General features: G+C 38.2%; 1 long non-coding RNA gene across 1 annotated transcript; it reads right to left on the reverse strand.

Moving 5' to 3' along the window:
- Positions 1-7,806: 7,806 nt before the first annotated feature.
- On the reverse strand, positions 7,807-10,138 carry LOC115226908. Its single transcript, XR_003883048.2, has 2 exons — positions 9,780-10,138; positions 7,807-8,273 (listed from the first exon to the last, which is right to left on the reverse strand). It is a non-coding gene; the product is annotated as an uncharacterized LOC115226908 (long non-coding RNA).
- Between the last annotated feature and the right edge of the window lie 9,752 nt (positions 10,139-19,890).

A 19,890-nucleotide genomic window follows, 5' to 3' on the forward strand; every position in this document is an offset into this window, starting at 1 on the left:
TGCCGGAGTCGCCATATATATTTATATATATATATATATATATAATCAATACAAGCAACAAGGATATCCAAAGGTAGTGTAGTACAATCGTTTCATGCTACTTCATTTAATTAATCAATGTAAGTATTACATCAGTTTCAAAATGTAGAGCACTCTTTAGCCACATATGGACCTTTTTAATTAAATTGACAATATACATTTTTATACTTATTCCATTTAGACAGAGAGATAAATCTATCTATCTATCTATCTATATATATATATATAATGGCGGTGCCCCAGCAGAATGGTGGTGCCCCAGCATGGTCACAGCTCGTGAGATGAAACTAGATAAAATAAAAATAAAATCATCATTGTTTAATGTCCATTCTCCATGCTAGCATGGGTTGGACGGTTCGACCGGGGATCTGGGAAGCCAGAAGGCTGCACCAGGCTCCAGTCTTATCTGGCAATGTTTCTACAGTTGGATGCCCTTCCTAACGCCAACCACTCCGAGAGTGTAGTGGATGCTTTTTAGGTGCCACCTGCACAGGTGCCAGGCGAGACTGGCAACGGCCACGGTCGGATTGGTGCATTTTACGTGCCACCGGCACGGAAGCCAGTCGAGGCGGCGCTGGCATCGGCCACGAGTCGGATAGTGCTTTTTACGTACCACCAGACCAGGGGTCCTGGCTGGTTCAATTCAATTTCGATTCGAATTGAATATATATAATATATATAAAATAATATATATATATGAGAGAAATGCTGGACATAACAAGCATCGGATGTGGCATGCAAGAAAGAAGTTTGCGCTGGTATAGTCATGTACTCCGGATGGATGAGGAGAGATGTGCGAAGAAGTGCCACTCCCAAACAGTTGAAGGTATCCGGGGTAGAAGTAGACCTAGGAAGACATGGAATAAGGTGATCAAGCTTGATCTTCGAGAGTTGGGCCTCACAGAGGCAATGACGAAAGACCGAGACCTCTGGAGATATGCTGTGACAGCGAAGACCCGACAAATAACGTGAGGCTGTTTCCTGCACCAGCTTCACATAACAGCCCCAACCCATCGAAAATACCTTGGATCGCAGGACGGCCTACTGTGCTTACCTTGGATCGTAGGGTGACCTGCTTTGCTTGAGGAGACCTACTGAGTCAAGTACATCAACATCGAAATAAAAATCAAATGGAAATTGTAGTTGTGATACCCGTGCCAGTGGCACATACAAAACACCATCTCAACGAGGCTGATGCCAACGCCATCTTGAGTGGCTTCCGTGCTGGGGGCACATAAAAAGCACCAACCGATCGTGGCCGTTGCCAGCCTCCTGGGGTACCTGTGCTGGTGGCACGTAAGAAGCGCCCTCTAAACTCACAGAGTGGTTGGCGTTAGGAAGGGCATCCAGCTGTAGAGACACTGCAAGATCAGATTGGAGCCTGGTGCAGCCTCCTGGCTTCCCAGACCACGGTCGAACCGTCCAACCCATGCTAGCTTGGAAAACGGACGTTAAACGATGATATATATATATATATATTATATATATATATATATATGTATATATATACACACATTTCTGTATGTATGTATGTATGTATGTATGTATGTATGTACGTATGTATGTATGTATGTATGTATGTATGTATGTATGTATGTATGTATGTATGTATGTGTGTATATTTGTATGTATGTATATATGTATTATGTAAGTATTATGTATGTATGTATGTATGTATGTACGTATGTATGTATGTATGTATGTATGTGTGTGTGTGTGTGCGTGCGTGCGTGTATTGTGGCTTTGTGTGTGTGTCTGTCGTTTACGTTTATCTCCATGTGACTTTGCGGTTCGCTATAAAAGGCCAATAAAATCTACCAGACAAAAATAATAACTGGTGTCAGTTTCTTAGATTAAAATTCTTCAATGCGGTGCCCCAGCGTGGCCGCAGTCTAATAACTGAAAAAGTGAAAAAAACTACAAAATTCCTTGGTAACACTTTAAACTAAGGGACGTAACTCTTGTACCTCCCACTGTGGCTTTACCTGCTAGAAATAGCAGCCAAAATGGTTTTAAACCAGATCCCAATGCTGGATCTTCAAGAACCAAATGAAGAGCAGAGTTTCAATCCTGGGATCATCCTGATTCCAAAAGGGTAGAATATGTCTATGTAGACTGAGGGACAGGGGTCACAGGCACAAGGGAATTTCGCTTTTATTAAGGCGCGAGCTGGCAGAAACGTTTGCACGCCGGGCGAAATGCTTAGCAGTATTTCGTCTGCCTTTACGTTCTGGGTTCAAATTCCGCCGAGGTCGACTTAGCCTTTCATTCTTTCGGGGTCCATTAAATAAGTACCAGTTACGCACTGGGGTCGAAATAGACGACTTAATCCGTTTGTCTGTCCTGTTTGTCCCTCTGTGTTTAGCCCCTTGTGGGTAGTAAAGAAATAGGTATTTCGTCTGCCGTTACGTTCTGAGTTCAAATTCCGCCGAGGTCGACTTTGCCTTTCATCCTTTCGGGGTCCATTAAATAAGTACCAGTTACGCACTGGGGTCGATATAGTCGACTTAATCCGTTTGTCTGTCCTTGTTTGTCCCGTCTGGGTTATCCCCTTATGGGTAGTAAAGAAATAGGTATTTCGTCTGCCGTACGTTCTGAGTTCAAATTCCGCCGAGGTCGACTTTGCCTTTCATCTTTCGGGGTCCATTAAATAAGTACCAGTTACGCACTAGGGTCGATATTACCGACTTAATCCGTTTGTCTGTCCTTGTTTGTTCCGTCTGTGTTTATCCCCTGTGGGTAGTAAAGAAATAGGTATTTCGTCTGCCGTTACGTTCTGAGTTCAAATTCCGCCGAGGTCGACTTTGCCTTTCATCCTTTCGGGGTCCATTAAATAAGTACCAGTTACGCACTGGGGTCGATACAGACGACTTAATCCGTTTGTCTGTCCTTGTTTGTCCTCTCTGTGTTTAGCCCCTTGTGGGTAGTAAAGAAATAGGTATTTCGTCTGCCGTTACGTTCTGAGTTCAAATTCCGCCGAGGTCGACTTTGCCTTTCATCCTTTCGGGGTCCATTAAATAAGTACCAGTTACGCACTAGGGTCGATATTACCGACTTAATCCGTTTGTCTGTCCTTGTTTGTTCCGTCTGTGTTTATCCCCTGTGGGTAGTAAAGAAATAGGTATTTCGTCTGCCGTTACGTTCTGAGTTCAAATTCCGCCGAGGTCGACTTTGCCTTTCATCCTTTCGGGGTCCATTAAATAAGTACCAGTTACGCACTAGGGTCGATATTACCGACTTAATCCGTTTGTCTGTCCTTGTTTGTCCCGTCTGTGTTTAGCCCCTTGTAGGTAGTAAAGAAATAGGTATTTCGTCTGCCGTTACGTTCTGAGTTCAAATTCCGCCGAGGTCGACTTGCCTTTCATCCTTTCGGATGGTATAATAATAACACACTCACCGGTAAAATTCCCACTTTTTTCTTATTTTTATTGTACTTGCAACCTATATAATATATATATATATATATATATATTATATATATATATATATTATATATATACATACAATATATATATATATACAGGATGCAAGACGCAACGAAAATTTTAGGACAATAAAAATAAGAAAAAAGTGGGAATTTTACCGGTGAGTGTTTTACATAATAAGGCACAAAAAGAAAATGATTCTCTCCAGACACAACAGAATTATTGAACTTCAGTATTACAACAACCAAAAAATAGAAACACATTTTCTTATGCGAATATAGTGTTGCGTTGACAATTTCAATTTAAAGTTTTTATTCATTCTGCAAATCTTGTCCGTTGATCCCATGCTAAAAACGTCCTTATAGACATTGGTTTGAGTTTTACCTGTAGGGGCGAAAATGATAAAATTGTCTTTGCTCCCCACTCTGGAACCCCAGGATATGTCTGTGTGAAAAACAACCCTTCTCCAATTGCAAAGAAGTAACTTTGAATGTCTGATCTTGGTACTTATCAATGGACATCGCAAGAGACTGACGTATTGGAAATCGAAGTCGTTTGAGTTCGAAGGGAATATTTGAAGGTATTAAACTTAAGTGAGGCATAAATATATCTTCACCTTTTCCAAAGACAAAAAATATTCTGGCTTCTATGATATTTCTCGTTAATTTTTTGGATTTTCTTTTGTTATTGTCTGCTATTCATACAGGCGCACAAGAAGTGTATGAACATACACACTACTTGTGTTTGTACTTCTCTGTCTGTCTGTCTATCTATCTATCTATCTATCTATCTATCTATCTGTATATATACATATATGTGTGCGAGGAGAGAGAGAGAGAGAGAGAGAGAGAGAGAGAGAGAGAGAGAGAGAGAGAGAAATATAACTATAGATACAGGTACATAAAAATACCTTAGGAATGTGAACTCAGGTTTCAAATTTCCCCAAGACACCTGATGAAGCCTGGCGGGTATAAAAAATAACATGTAGAATTTCTTCCCTTGCGTCATATAAAACCGACGTGAGAGTTTCAAATTGAAATGGGTTCGTTTTTCGCTTGCGAAGGGGACACGAGCATTGGCGCACCAACAGACACACATACGCATGCAAGCTTCCTGCTGATACCTTTAACAATTAAACATCAACTAGCTTATAATTTACATTTAATTACACGCCACAACTATATAAAGTAATAACAATATCTAGTACAACCCTTTGTTATTATTTTGTTTCAGATATGCGTGTCTGAGTATATACACCTATGTATGTATGTATGTATGTATGTATGTATGTATGTATGTATGTATGTATGTATGTATGTATGAAGATATATAGACATTTATAAAGATAGATAGATAAATAGACAGATAGATATATAGATACATATATATATATCTATATATCTATATCTATATATATATATATATATATATATATATATTTTACTTGTTTCAGTCATTTGACTGCGGCCATGCTGGAGCACCAGCTTTAGTCGAGCAAATCGACCCCGGGACTTATTCTTTGTAAGCCCAGTACTTATTCTATCGGTCTCTTTTGCCGAACCGCTAAGTGACGGGGACGTACACACACCAGCATCGGTTGTCAAGCAATGCTAGGAGGACAAACACAGACACACAAACACACACATACATATATTATATGCATGTATACGATAGGCTTCTTTCAGTTTCCGTCTACCAAATCCACTCAAAAGGCTTTGGTCGGCCCGGGGCTATAGCAGAAGACACTTGCCCAAGATGCCACGCAGTGGGACTGAACCCAGAACCATGTGGTTGGTTAGCAAGCCACACTGCCACTCCAGCGACTATGTTTATATATTTATTGCCTAAACTGGCAAAACGACCATTCCGAATTATAACCATATATATATATATATATATGTATACATATATGGTTGTATGTATATATATATATATATATATATGCATCAAAATATATTGTATACTCTTTTACATGTTTCAGTCATTTGACTGTGGCCATGCTGGAGCACCGACTTTTGTCCAGTAGATCGACTCGAGGACCTATTATTTGTAAACCTAGTACTTATTCTATCGGTCTCATATACCGAACCGCTAAGTTATGGGGACGCAAACACACCAGCACGCTCGTAGCTATTTATGCTTTAAAAATGTTGACCTTAAAACCGTGACATTCTGAAGAAATTTTATGAGTGTGTGGGTCAGCCAATATGTGTGTGTGTGTGTGTGTGTGTGTGTGTGTGTGTGTGTGTGTGTGTGTGTGTTTGCTTTCATTTCTGTTTCGCTGAATTTGTGAAAGCGGGACGGAGAAGTTGTTGACATCGATAACAATTTTCGTATATTGCTTCTTCTTTTTTTAATTGTTTCAGTCATTAAATTGCGGCCATGCTGGGTTACCGCCTTGCAGGATTTTTAGTCGAACCAATTGACCTCATTAAAGTACATTTTTCAGCCTGGTAAGTATCCGCTCAGTTTATATATATATTATATATATATATGTATGTATATATATATATAAATATATACATATATATATATGTATGTATATATATGTATGTTGTATTATTATATATAATATATATATATATATGTATATATATATATATATATTATATATATATATATATATATAACAATTGCAGCGTGGAAGGCTTATAAACACCTTCCACGCTGCAATTGTTTTCGTTCCAGCACACGATCTCAGATCAAGTCACTCGCTATACAAAACAGTCATCTCCGTAATATATATAAATAAATATATGTACATATATACATATATATGTACATATATAGATACATACATATATACATATATATATATATATATATGTATATGTATATGTATATATACACATTCCTTAAATCGTAGTCTTCGTTTCTACTGGGGGCTCTTTCCATAAAGAAGTTTAGCATATAGCATCTCTTTAGGGATCCTCTGATCATTAATCTAAAGAAAATGTCCAGTCCATCATTATACTCTGTGCTTTTATAATTTGACAATTTAAACCTCTCTTCTCTGGGCAACATATTTTCCTTTTGATGCTTTTAAAATATGAAAATTACTTTGACAGTCATTGACCAGAACAAGACGAAGATCTCAGTCAGTAAAGGAATTTGTCTGGGGTCATCAAAGTTTGAAGTTACTCTTTTTAGTTTTATAAAGTCACTAAAAGTCTTACGTTTTCTCAATTTAAAGAAAACTAACACTTTTATAAATGAGTTTATTGTTACGCATTAAATGTTAAACTAAATTTGCTCCAGCTGGTCTATATAAACAGTAACCTATAGCTTTGAACAGCTTTATTATTTTGTTGTGTATTTACATGGCATATAATGTGTGAATAGAATTTCTCCCCCAGTTATCCAAGCAAAAAATCAGAAACTTATGTTATCAATTTATTTAGAAGAATTTTGTACAAAGTTTGATACAAAATAATTTTGTTGTGTCTGGGGAGAGTCATTCTCTTTTAGTGCCTTATTATTTAACACACTCACCGGTAAAATTTCGTTTTGCTTTAATAGTAATTATCAATTTCTGAATAAAGTTTCTTTTTATCTAATTTAAATATCTTGATTATTTAATTTGAAAACAATCAGGTTTGTTCACTTCTATCACAAAAGAATCCAATAAAAAGTGGAAAATACTTATGAATCTTCCTTTCCAATTCCACAAAAGTCTGCTCGGTAGAGCTTCCTGTCCCATCTTATAATGTACATAAAGGTCTCATGTGTGTTACTTATTTAATCTTGGTCTCTGCTGTAAGAACTTGAAATCTAATTTCAAATTAAAATAACAGTGGAGTAATATGAAGGTAAATATTGTAGGGAAGAATTGTACTCTTCCTTTATCTGAAGTTATTCAAAATGAGGGAGACACTGTGGCTTTTCCACAATCACATGCAATTAAAACAACAAATGTTGTGTCAGGATTTTTCAGCACAGCTATTGTTTAATTATAATTTTTTTGATTTATTTTCATATGTATAATAGTGAAGTTTTATTTTTACTGACGGAAATTGCAGTCATTAGTAAATAACGAAGGTCATAAAGTAAGAATATAAAATTAAAATATTGTATATTGCACTCAAAACCCCCTGAATTTAAACCACAACAGGACAAAGTGAGATATATCCTTAGATACATCAGGTATTATATAGAAATACTATCTCTATAGGATATATAAAGGGAAAAGACATCAATATATATATATATACCAGGCATTCTACTCTCAGCTAAAAATGAAGGTAGATAGCTATCAATATAGCAGAAGATATTAAAGCTGTCTATATAACAATGGGGTTGTTTAGGGAGGGGATTAGATATACAACAACAGCAACAACAATAATGAACATTTCAAAGTTTGTCTTTATTTTAAATGTGAATTTTAACAAAGGAGCCAAACCAGTGAATGGATCACTATGTGGCTGATATACCTGCTAGAATTAGCAGCTAAATTCACACGATATCACTGTACAGAAGGGCATATTGGACAATGTGGTTGTGGGTTCTCTTTGGAAATAGGCATGATGGTCTTGGCTGGCATGCGTTTGATCATAAGTCTCTGTTTGGTCAAGGTTAATCTGAGGCTAAACAACAACAGTTACACAGAAATTCACTTTGCGTCTAATGACAGACATTCCATCGCAGCGACACATTCAGCTTCTTCAAGAGCTGCACGTAATGTTGCGTGTGTCCGTGTTTCTGGGTCGCAATTCCTGTACCATTCGTAAAGCATCAGGTAGCCTTGTTTTACAGCGTCAATAGACTCATCATCAATTTTCAGTTTAGTTGTATCAACTCCTAAAACTATCGCTGCAAAAGACACAACAATAAGAAATAAATGCAACAACCTTAACAATATTAACAATAATATAAAAGATGTGTGTTGTTATAAACATGACAAAGAAACTATTTCAAGAGAGAAATATAAAAAAATAGCTAAGAAACAAGAAAATTATAAGACATTGTTTTCTATTTCTAGGGATGATGAGAAAAATAACAAAGTGGTTAAATTAATGGAGATTTTTTTAAAGAATTAATTAAAGTTTACACTTGAGAATCTTTTAAGGTAAACCGATGGCAGATGTGTTTGTGAAGGCAAAAGTGCATGAGAACCTAAAGAATCAACATAGGGTACCAACAGGCAAACCATTTGATCCATTCATTTCCTCTGCTCAATATTTCTGGGAGAGTTGTAGGGATAGAGTCCCCTGGCATTTCTTCCATTGGGGCCTATCAGATGTAACCATCATTACATATTTTGGTTGGATTCCCAAGCATCAACAACTAAGTCTATGGATATCATCCAACTATTTAGTGCTTGGTCTACCCCTGGGTCTCCTACTCCATTTGTTTGGCTGGAAGAACCTGTCTTGTAATTCATTCCTGCGACATTCTGATCACATGTCCTAGGTACCAGAGATGTGAAGAAGTGGCACAACCTGGAGAGACTCGCAGATCTCTGAACTATACATCCTATTGGGTAACATTACTCCAGAGACCCTTCAGAGAAATCCCATATATCTGTCTTAATCTGGCAGATTTCAGATCTGATATTCAAAGGGTCATGAAAGTAATGTCTCTCTGTGAAATTAATCACCTTGCAAAGTTCCCAAAATGACACTGAAAATCAAATGAATAATGATAGACCAACAGTCGATTATTCTCAGTCAAATCCAATCCTTTTTGAATCTACTCCAGATTCAATCAATTCTCCTGAACCCATTCAGTTATTCTTATGTCTCAGTGAGAGAGAGAGACCAGCCATGGTCTGGCTTCACTTGTGAATATTCATTTTCTGGCAAATTTCCTTAGAGTCATTCTCTCTTTTTGGATGTGGGGAATATGATATGATTTGGCTGTGTCACCCCTATACTAAGTCTGTTTTTACTGAAGCATTTACAAACATATGTCATATGGTAAAGTCATTCAAATATGGCAATATAAATTGCAATTATCACTTTCAAACACAATAACCCAATCCCTAATGGCTTCAAGAAGACGCTAACTCATGGTCTTTTGATGGAGTAAAGACGAACCAAAAACGTTGACATTAACTCAGCTGTTTACCCTTAACATATTTTTCTTCTTTCTTCCAATATTAAATGCTACTTGTATTTTCTTGTGTATCCATAATTACCAACCTCAGAGGATACTTTATGAAATACCAGTAATATCATTAATAGAATTTATTTTGCAGCTAACCATTCCACTGGAAATTAGGAATGTAACCTGTTCTCTTTCATCCTGACAAATGAAATAGCTCAGGTGAGTGTAAAATTTATAGAAATCAATTAGGTAGTGTAATTTTATACTCACCGACTTGCCACCAATCTCTTCCTAACCTCTTAGCCACTCTCAGAAGATCCTTCTCCTTCAGCTCTGGACTCCCTGAAATAAATATTTCCAAATTTTATAATTTATACTAAATTTCTTAATCTTTATTCTTGAGCCATGCTTATCATCAATGGTCAACTGGTGACCACTATGATTTTGGTCAACCTTTTTAATCTATGTAATAGCTCAATATTTTGGTCCACAACAAAATAGATTAAACTTCTTAAACTTCGTCTCTCTATCAAGACATCCAACATAATCTAACAATGTTGTATTTATCACATTTAATTAGTTAGTTAGTTAGTTAATTTGGTTCAAAAGCAAATAGCAAGGTCATGTAGGGGGACATGGAGTTAAGTACAGGGTGGTGTTCATGTAAAGAGTTCAGGACACTAGAGGTCAAGGGAGGCTTTGAACAAAGCGGTCGTCGGCATCTTCACCATCTCGTCTGGCAGCTTGTTCCACGGATCCGCAACCCGGACGGAGAAAGCTCCTCTCCTTCGATTGAGATGAAATCGTCGCAGGTAGAGCTTTTCGGAATGACCCCGCAGCCGACGCTCTGGAGCAGGAGTGAAGAACTGCTCTTTCGAGAGGTTACACTTTCCGCTAATGATGTTGTGGGCGAGAATGAGATCACCACGGCGGCGGCGTTTTTCTAGAGAATAAAGGTCGAGCGTCTTCAGCCTTTCTTCATAGGACAAATTTTTGAGACCATCAATCATGTGGGTAGCCAGCTTCTGGACTCTTTCGAGATGCTGAATGTCTTTGAAGAGATAAGGAGAAGAGGCTTGAATCCCGTACTCCAATATGGGTCTCACCAGCGGAACATAGAGTGGTAGGAATATGGCTGCTGTGAGCATTCCGAATGACCGTCGAATCAAGAACAGAATTCCGCGTGCTTTGTTGGCAGCATGGACGCACTGGGCCGAAGGCGAAATGGAGGAATCCACCAAGATACCCAGGTCCTTTACCTGATCGGTCCTCTCCAGAAGTAGACGGCCCAGCTCGAAATCAAGTTGAGTTGCAGGAGGAGAGCCAACAGGCAGATGACAGCATTTTGACACGTTCAGACACAGGTCCCATTCGTTAGACCACCTCCAAATTTGGTGGAGGCATCCTCTATATCACCGCGAGGAGCGACCAATTTGACATCGTCGGCTAATAGAAGGGTGTGTTGCGTGAGGTCGTCGGGCAAGTCATTTATGAAGACTAAGAACAATAAGGGTCCAAACACTGAACCTTCAGGCACGCCACAGCTCGCACTGGAGACGTCTGACCGCGAACCATTAACTTCGACTTGGAAGGAGCGATCTGAGAGGAAGGCACCAACCCATCGTACAATGTCCGGATGGAAACTATATGCTTGAAGCTTGACAAGTAATAGGCGGTGGTTTACCGAGTCAAAAGCTTTGGCAAAGTCCAATAAAACGATGTCACAGCATCACTATATCATCGAGGATGCGCGTCACCAATTCTTCCATTACCAGTAAGTTGGTCAAGCATGATCTCTCTTCGGCACGAAGCCGTGTTGGGAATCAGAGATAGAGGCTGTGTTTTGGAGGTGGAGCATCATACTTTTCTTAAGGATGGTTTCGAACATCTTGCTGATTATTGATGTAAGGGAAACCGGTCGGTAGTTAAGCGGGCCTTCGCGGCTCCCTTTCTTCGAAATTGGCAGATTATCGCTGTTCTCCAGTCCGCAGGTATAACACCCGTCGCCAATGACATATTGAATAGACGTGTTAAGGGCTCGCAGATGACCGGAGCCAACGCTTTGATAACCTGTTGTTTTATGCCGTCAGGGCTTGACCCTTGTTGACATCGAGGCCTTGAATAACACGTTTGACTTCGTCCCGCGTGATGACAAATCGGAGCATTGGAGTACCGATCTATCAAATGGAGGGGGTTCACGACCATCATCTTTTTTTGAAAATAGTTGAAAAAGCCTCGGCAAGAATTGACACTGTTGATAAGGGTCCTCAATCGATACGCCTTTTGAGTATGTATGTACGTATGTATGAATGTGTTTATGCATGTGTGTATATATGTTTGTATGTATATATGTATATATGAGGGTATGTGTGTACGTACTTATGTATGTGTGTACGTACGAGTGTGCGTCGAAAACTAATGTCATTTGTTTTAGGAAAGGTAGAATTACCAACACAGGAACATGTATCATACATCAAAATGAATCTTGGCCCCAGTGGATCACATCCCCACTCTTTAATATAGTTACCGTTTCTCTCAAAAGCAATGTTCCTTCTTCGAATGAGAGCATGTATTCCTGCCCTTAAAATTCTGTTGAATGTTCTTTGAGCCACTTCTTCACCACATTCTTACTTCCTCGTCACTGGTATAATGTTTGCCTCTCAAACCCTCTTTTGTTGCGCCGAAGAGATTATAGTCTGAAGTGCTAAATCTGATTTGTGTGGAGGTAATGAAGAAATGGCTCAAAGAACACTCAACGGAATTTCACGGGCGGGGATACATGCAGTCATTCGAAGGTAGACCATTGCTTTTGAGGACCAGATTCATTTTGATGTATGATACATGTTCATGGACGGCCATCTGTCTGTCTGTATGTCTTTAAGTATGTATGTATGCATGTCGCTCTTGAGTACTACTGGGAACATGTAACCAGTACAACATGATTCATGATCGTGCCGTCGGCGATTAAAATGGAAACCCCACCAGGCTTGCTTGGTGACGAGGATGTTGTTGGACACCTGCTGGATGCAAAATAAGACTCGTGAATGGCGCATGTACTCCTGAACTGTCAATTTCTTTATTAACCATATAAGGTTAAGAAAATGGGGTGATGATGCAAGGAGAGACAAAACAAATATTGGGGTGAAGGTATCGAATGATCCCCTGACGAACGTATGAAGTTGCAAATCCAACGGAGGCCTCAAGCGACATTTTAAGACCTAGAAACAGCAGAATTTATCTGCAGGTCTTGGTGGCCCAATTTGAGGAGCAATCTATGTGGGTGTCTTTTCAGAATATTCTTTCGTTTGAAAAGCTACATCAGGAACCATAATGGTGCTAAGGTGTCGGTAAGAAGGTGGTCAAACTCTGTATAAGGTGTAGACAACCACCATGTATGTATGTATGTATGTATGTATGTTATAGTATGTATGTATGTATGTATATATGTATGCATCTATGTATGTATGTATGTATGTATGTAATGTATGTATGTTATATATGTATGCATGTATGCATAATTGAATGTATATATGAATGTATGTATGTATGAATTTATGTACATACACAAATAGATATATATACACATATATTATATGCACACAGATATTTTATATACGGACACGTATAGATATATATACACAACGTGCATACATAAGTACATTCACACGTACATACATACCACATGTATGTATGTTTGTATGTATGTATGTGTGTATGTTTGTATGTATGTGTGTGTATGTTGTATGTATGTATGTGTGTATGTTTGTATGTGTGTATGTATGTGTGTATGTTGTATGTGTGTATGTATGTCTGTATGTATGTATATGAGTATGTGTGTATGTATGTATGTATAATGTTTTAGTATGTATGTATGTAAGAATGTCTGTATGTCTGTATGTATGTGTGTCTATGCATGTATGTGTGTATAGGTGCATTTGATAAATCGATTTGCCCGTTAAAGAACATTTGAAATGGAGTCCAGCAGATTGGACGAATGTGTTGTGGTCGGACGAATCAAAGTTCAACTTGATCGGCAGAGATGGCAGGAAGTATGTAAGAAGGCGTATAGTCGAAGAATTCCATCCAAAATGCATCCAACCTTCAATTAGGCACTCTGGCGAAAGTGTGATGATGTAAGTGTGTATGTCGGGAAAAGACGTCAGTTCTATAATCCGAATGGATAGTAAGTCCTATCTAGAAATATTGAATAATACTATGCTTCCATACGCCCGAAAGCATTTAGACTTTCCATCATGACAACCACCCGAATGTCACCTGGTACCTACTCAGAAATTACATTATACCTAAGAGATTTCGGTTAATATAGTGACCAGCGTCGTCACCCGAGCTGAAACCCATCGAAAATCCTTGAGAATGGTTGGGTAGAACTGTGAAAAGTATTAAGAGAAAGAATAAGGACAAAAAGAAGGAGAATTTTTTTAAAATGTTATTAGCCGAAAGTGGGAAAAATCTCCGCAACAGTGATAAATGATCTAAACATTTCTATGTTTCGCAGATGCAAAGCTGTATTAAGTAATTTTGGGTTCCCAAAATACTGACTCTGTGATTTTATTGCTTTTTAGGGATTTCAGAATGAATTTTAAAAGCAAAACAACAACAAAATATGAAATGTTACCTGTTGACCTTAAGTTAAATGGTACTCTAATTTAGGATAATTATGATTTATTTTTAATCTAAAATTAACATATTGATTTTACTCTGTAAAGCTGTATACCCTAATAAAGCTCGTAAGAGTTTCTTTACTTAGATATACAATTAATTCAAGATTTACAAGTTGAATATATAAAAGAAATGTCGGTTGAACATTAGTAAATTAGGGTTCTTAAGTTCGATGACGCCACTGCAATTGTTTGGAAAATGTGGATTTAGTGTCAAAAGCGAAAGAAGGATGTAGAAAGAAAACAAAGGGAAACTGTTCTGCAGCTATATATAGATGAGAGAGTACTAAACAAGGATTGAGTGACGAAGAACACTTTAGTTGTGGAGTGGTCAAATTAGAGGAAGTCGTATAGATTCTCACGCAGCCAGTTCTAAAGAGTGTTTGAGTATTAGGAATGAATTAGGAGATAAAATGTTGGAAATCGCAATTCCATGACTCAAACAATTGAAAAGAACATAAATATGTGACTGTATAAACGTATATGTGTGTATGTATCTATATACGTATGTGAGTATGTATGTATGTATATACGTATGCGTGTTGGTGTCTAAGTATGCTTGTATGTTTGTGTGTATGAACCTATGTATGTATGCTTTTACGTGTGTAGGTATGTGTGTTAGTATGTACTGTATGTATGTATGTACACATCAATGCATGTATATTTTGTATGCAACAAGTATGTGTGTAGGTTTGCAATGTATGCATGCATGTATATATGTATGTGTGTATGTATATATATATGCTCGCATGCATGCATGTATCTTCGTATATGTGTATGTGTGTTTCTACGTGTGTATGTACGTCCGTATGCATGCATGTATGTGCGTGTACTGATGTATGTATTTATGTAAGTATGTATGTGTGTATGTGTACATATTCCATGCGTGTATGTATATAGGTAAAGATGCATACTTGCATGTAGGTGCCTATGTATGCACGTATGTATGCATCTACGTGCATATATATGTGTGTATGTATGTATGCATGTATGTACATGTATATGCGTGTACGTATGTATGTATATATGTATGATTGTGTTTATGCATGCATGTTTATATGTATGGTTTTATGTATGTGTCTATGTATCTGCGTACGTATGTCTGTGTGTATATATTTATGTATGTATGCATGTGTGTATGTACTTATTTGTCTATATATGTATATGCATGTGTATCATTGTATGTATGTGTGCAGCATGAATATGTGTATGTAAGTGTGTATGTATGTGCGTATTATGTGTATGTGTATGTATGTAAGTGTGTATATGTGTATTTAAGTAAGTGTGTATGTGTGTATTTTTGAGTGTTCGTGTATATATGTGTGTATGTATCTGTGTAATTATGCATGTGTGTATGTGTATAAATGTGCATATTGATTTGCATGTGTATGTAAGTATATGTGAATGTATATATGGGTGCATGCGTGTATATGTGTGCTGCATATATGTTATGTGTTTAAGTTCACAAGTTTGTCTGCATACATGTGTACGCATAAATACATACATACACACATACATATATACATACATAATATATACAAAGATACAAAAACGCATACATACATACATATGAATGTGGATATGTATGTATTTATGTATGGATGCGTGTATGTTTGTGTGTATGTGCATGTCTATGTGTGTTTGTACGTATGTGATTAAGTATGGAATTATGTAAACCATGTGTATGTATATGTATGTTTATATGTGTGTATGCATGTGTGTATGTATGTATTTAGGTATGCGCATTTGTATGTCTGTATGAATGTATGTGTGTGTATGTGCGAATGTGGGTGTATGTAAGTATGTGTGTAATATTGTATGTGTGTGTGTATATCAGTGTGCATGTGTGTATGAATGTATGCGTGTAAGTGTGTATATATTGTGTAAGTATGTGTGTATGTATGTGACTCTATGTGTGTATGTATGTATGTATGTACGGATGTGTATATGTCTGTGGGCATATGTGTATGTATGTATGTGTGTATAATGTTTGTGTGTGTCTATGTGTGTTAAATACATACTTACATATATACATACCTAATACAATCATACGCAGATACACATATACATACATATTCACATACATGCATTCATGCACACATACACACATACATAGATATCCAAACACTCAAATACATGCACACATATATGTACGTGAATATGTATGTATATGTGCAAACATGTGTGCATGTATATATATATATATATATATATATGTGTGTATGTTTTTATGTATGTTTTTATATAGGTATGCATGAATGTATGTGCTTATTTTGTATGCATGTTTGTGCGTATGAGTGTATGTGTATATTAGTGTATGTATGCATGTTATATATATATGTGTATATGTATATACCTATATATGGGTATGTGTATGAATGTGTGTATGTATGTGTGTATGTATGTATGTATGTATGTACGAATATGTGTACGTTTGTATGTGTGTATGTATGTGTGCATGTATATATGTATGTATGTGTGTATGCATGTATTTATATAAGCATGTGTATGTGTATATATGTGTCTGTGTGTGTATTTGTTGTGCCTTTGTTAGGGCATCCTTCTAGGAGAAGGTAACTCAGGTAACTGGGATAAGTCCGACATAAAACCTGCGGCTCAGTGGTTACCGATGATGTTCACTTGTTCTTCTTTTCGGATTATGGCTGCTGTCGCTTAGTGAGTGGGATTGACTCAGTGATCAGCCTTTCCTTACATTAAAAAACTTCTTGCACAGGCATTGCACGATAACAACATTGATTAAGCTTTTGCGCAATGGCCATACTCGATAACGAGGGGGCAGCCACAATGTATGTATGTGCGTATGCTTGTGGGTATGTATGAATGTTTGTACATACATACACACATGCATAGATACACGCATACATTTATACATATGTACACATACATATGTACGTAAACAAATACACACATACACACATGTATATATGTATGTATGTGTGTATGTATGCACGTATGTATGTATGCATGTGTGTGTATATATATGTATGTATACATGAATGAAGGTGTGAATGTGTGTGAATGTGTATATATGTGTGCATGAATTTGTGCATGTATGGAGGTATGCTTGCATGTATGTATGCATTCATCTATGTCTGTATGAATCTATGACTGTATCTATGTATGTGTGTATATATATATATATATATATATATATATATGTATGCATGTATGTATCTATGTATGTTTACGTGTATCTGTTAAGTATGTATTCTTGTATGTATGAATGTATGTGGGTATGGTATTTGGAATAAATGTATGTACGTATGTACGTATGTATGTATGTATGTATCTGTTTGTGTGTATGTATGTATGTATGTGAGTATCTGTACAAAGCTGTAAGAACCAATTCTGAATGCCCAACATACTGACCGTGCGATATTATTGCTTTTTGTTGATCAGATATGCTCGGAGAGTGGAGATGTGTGTGCAGTAGGTGTTCGACATAAACCAACCGGTCAGCAATATTCGGGCACTGGACTAGGGCGTGCAGAACAGTTTCACCTTTCTGGGCGCACCTCACGTGGGCCCGGGTGAAGGCATTTCCGTGCCTATAAATTTTATCCCAAACAGTCAGCGCCCCTCGGTAGCACTGTCAGGCAAGGGATTTCTTGAAGTTATCCATAGGCCCAGGCCCGAAAGTGCTGTGAAATAGATCGGTTAGTTGATCTTCATCGACATCCAAAGTTTCCCTGAGGACGTCGTCGCACTTTCCCTTCATTAGCACTCTTTAGAACACTAGAGTGGAAGTATTACCGACCGTATTGCCCGCATGGTGGAGGACTGTCAGTGCTTGACGGCACTCAAGGTGCCAAGCGCCCTTCTTCGGACTACGCCCAGTCAGGATTGCCGCTCAGTCAAAAAGACGAGCTGTGGAAAAGTGCCCCTTACAAACGGTGATCACACCTGCTCACCGTCAAGGAAAGGCTGGAGATGACGCAACCTCAGCGCACGTCTGCGCATCAGTAACTAGGGCATGCCCAGTCCTCCACTCAGCAGTTATTGACATCAGATAGAGCGCCTGACCAGTGGAACGGGCATCTGCCACAGAAAACGGAAGAATAAACGCACAAGCTTGGTCAACCAGGAAACGGGACAAGGGACGACAGTCAAGCGGTAGGAGATGACAGGTGCCATGTACGCGATCGTCACCTCCGCCCAATCTTTCAGGTACAGCTTCCTCTTGGTCTATTTCCGGGTGAGTTTGGCTACCCTTTTCGTCACTTCTTCCCAGTTCTTCCCCACTCGGATGTCCGGACCAAACCAGACTCCGAGCAACTTGTTGGGACCGTCTGTCCAGCGCAGCATGACGCTGTTGGACCGCATGGCCTTGCCTCTCCATGTGCCGAGCTGCAAGTCCGCTGACTTTTCCGGGTTAATCTTTGCTCCTGTTATCGCTTCATATTCCTGTAGTGTGTCGACTGTCAGGTCTACATGCCTGTGGCTCGACACTACGACGGGGACATCATCAGCGTAAGCAGATACATTTCTCTCACATACTAGATCACGCGAGACACCCATTAACCCCCCCCCCCAGCTTCCGCAGTAAATGACTCAAGAGTCAGTACATACAGAAGGGAGGAGAGAGAGCACCCTTGACGGACGGAACGCAAGATGCTGAATGGCTCAGACAGGTTTGTAATGTATGCATGCATGTATATATGTATGTATGTGTGTATGTAATATATATATGCTCGCATGCATGCAAGTAGCTTCGTATTATATATATGTGTGTTTCTACGCGTGTATGTACGTACGTATGCATGCATGTATGTGCGTGTACTGATGTATGTAGTTATGTAAGTATGTACGTGTGTATGTGTACATATTCCATGCGCGTATGTATATAGGTATAGTTGCATACTTGCATGTAGGTGCCTATGTATGTATGCACGTATGTATGCATCTACGTACATATGTATGTGTGTATGTATGTAAGTATGCATGTATGTACATGTATATGCGTGTACGTATGTATGTATATATGTATGATTGTGTTTATGCATGCATGTTTATATGTATGGTTTTATGTATGTGTCTAGTATGTGCGTACGTATGTCTGTGTTTATATATTTATGTATGTATGCATGTGTGTATGTACTTATGTGTGTATATATGTATATGAGTGTGTTTGAATGTATGTATGTGTGCAGCATGAATATGTGTACGTAAGTGTGTATGTATGTGTGTGTGTATGTATGTATGAATGTATGTAGGTATGAATGCAAGCTTATATGTGTGTACGTATATATGTTCGTATACATGTATGTGTGTACATATGGTGTGTGTATGTGTATATGTAAGCATGCATGTTTGTATGTATATGTATGTCTGTGTGTATGTATATGTGCATATATGTATGTGTACATATGTATTATATGTATTTATATGCGTATATGTACATGTATTTGTGTTTGTATGAGTGTATGTATGTATATGTGTGTATGTTAGTTAGTTAGTTAGTTAGTTAGTTAATTTGGCTCAAAAGCAAATAGCAAGGCCATGTAGGGGGACATGGAGTTAAGTACAGGGTGGTGTTCATGTAAAGAGTTCAGGCCACTTGAGGTCCAGGGAGGCTTTGAACAAAGCGGTCGTCGGCATCTTCGCCATCTCGTCTGGCAGCTTGTTCGACGGACCCGCAACCCGACGGAGAAAGCTCCTCTCCTTCGATTGAGATAAATCGT

Source organism: Octopus sinensis, unplaced genomic scaffold, assembly GCF_006345805.1.
Source record: "Octopus sinensis unplaced genomic scaffold, ASM634580v1 Contig00437, whole genome shotgun sequence".
Taxonomy (NCBI): Eukaryota; Metazoa; Mollusca; class Cephalopoda; order Octopoda; family Octopodidae; genus Octopus; species Octopus sinensis.